We start from the raw sequence: 2,030 nt of genomic DNA on the forward strand, positions 1-2,030 counted from the left end.
TGGTTTCATTTTTTAAATAGAGTCTGGATATCTTGGAAATAGTATTTTTCTCTCGTAATGACTGGCGTAATTTCTAACAAGACCCGAAACAGATTTTATTCCTATTCCTTTCTAATTTTCAGATTAAGTTAAGGATATATAAATGAAAATCCGATTTTTCCACCTATTTCTAAATCGTCGTTTGTTTTGTATTCGAAATTGTACCCGAAAAACATTACTTTATTCCCATCCTCTTCTAATTTTCAGATTGAGATAGAGATGTATAAATGAGAATTCGATTTTTCCATCTATTTTCCCTATCATCGTTTCATTTTGTAAAAAGTGATAATAAAAAACTCAATAAAAGACGATGATGTGAAATAGAAAATTTAATTTTTACTTTATATTAAACATTTGTTAAGTAATGATGACTACCGTTTTATTTCTTAACAGCTGTCTGGACCTTTAGGAAATTCAGCTTTTCTATTCTAGCTTACTCAATCTTTTAATCAATTATATCCTTGTAACATAATTTTAGGGCCTAAAACATTCGATGAGTATATTACTTATACCAGTGGCTTTATTGCTATTTCAACTTCACTATGTCAGCTTCTTCTTCCAAACTGTGTTTTACTTATTTATGTTTCCTTTACATCCGTTTGACATTTCAAGACAACATGAGACAACAATGACAAATTACTCCCTTCTTTCTTCCTCTATTCTGCTTCCTAGTTGCACCACATACACAATACTATAATATCGAATGGTTGAGGACAAATACTATTATCACAATTTAAATATTTTTATTTAATATGACAACGTCTCTCTCTCTCACACTCACACACACACATGGAAATAACCTTGTAAAAGATTAAAATGCGATGGGCGAAGCGGTAGCGTGCACCGCAAGGGGCTTACGTAATAATGTGTGGATCTCTATACCCGAAAATTCAGGGGAGCCCCCCGGGCCCCTTGCCCCCCCTGAATTTGTCTAAATACCCGCGACCGCGTTAGATATAAAGCCGCGTTGCCGGATTTGTCCCAAAATCGGTAATAGAATAATTTTGTTTTTTAATATTGAGTGGGCGTCACGGCTCGTTTATTTTTATCGTGTTTGGCAAATAAGTTCTTACTGTAAGTGGAAACACGTGGAGGCAAGTACCATCCTTGATTTTTCTCCTTCCTGATCCCAATTAGGAGTAAAATTTTGTATAAAGACACCACAGTAAATAGAAATGAATTTTGAAGAAGTACAACAATCGGATCTGATCTGGGTGAAATCAATAGGATAATAAAAGACATAAAAAAATCATAGAAATACTGCTTAAAATTGGAATCAGGAATTAAAGTGGTCGAAAATAGTGCCTATTTTTATAAAGGACCAACAAGACCGAGTTGATAGACACCTTCAAATTTAACAAATATCAGTAGGAATTTAAATAAAAAAGCAACACTTTGGGAGTAACAGTAGATCTACTAAGTTACATTATCAGTGAGATAGATAAAAAACAAGTACATAGTAAATGTGTTTAATGACCTGCAAAAAACATTTGAAACAGAGTCTTGAAATAATCCTCTGATTTTATGTGCCAAAACTTTAAGAAATAAATAAGGTATTTTGTAGATTAATACTGTAGAGAGTTCTCTACTAGAGTGCATTCTTCTTGAATGTTATAGAAAGTTGTGCTGTCTTTATATGCAATTTAAATCCTTAAAAAAGATTAAAACTTGCAGCCACGTGTTTCTGCTTTTTTTTATTTAAGCTTAATTATTTCAGAAAGTTACAAATAGGTTTGTAGGAATTTGAGCTATGCAAAGACCAATGTGTCCAGGAGACAAAAATGACTATAACTTTCGAATTTCTCAACCGATTTTGGTCATGTCAAGTTTTATAGAAATAGAATTTTTCTGTATTTTTCTGTCCTTAAAAGGACAAATATTTTCTCTTCCAGGCATTTTTTGTTTAAGCTCAATCGGTCCAAGAGTGCCAAAGTTACAAGCAGTTTTGTGTTAAGTATGCCACCAATGTGTCCAAAAAATAAAACCGGCTA

At 32.8% G+C, this 2,030-nt stretch overlaps 1 long non-coding RNA gene across 1 annotated transcript; it reads right to left on the reverse strand.

Moving 5' to 3' along the window:
* Window positions 1-352: 352 nt before the first annotated feature.
* LOC126745900 (uncharacterized) lies at window positions 353-884 on the reverse strand. The gene is made up of 2 exons (XR_007663746.1): window positions 581-884; window positions 353-520 (listed from the first exon to the last, which is right to left on the reverse strand). It is a non-coding gene; the product is annotated as an uncharacterized LOC126745900 (long non-coding RNA).
* Between the last annotated feature and the right edge of the window lie 1,146 nt (window positions 885-2,030).

This window comes from Anthonomus grandis, chromosome 16, assembly GCF_022605725.1.
Source record: "Anthonomus grandis grandis chromosome 16, icAntGran1.3, whole genome shotgun sequence".
NCBI lineage: Eukaryota > Metazoa > Arthropoda > Insecta > Coleoptera > Curculionidae > Anthonomus > Anthonomus grandis.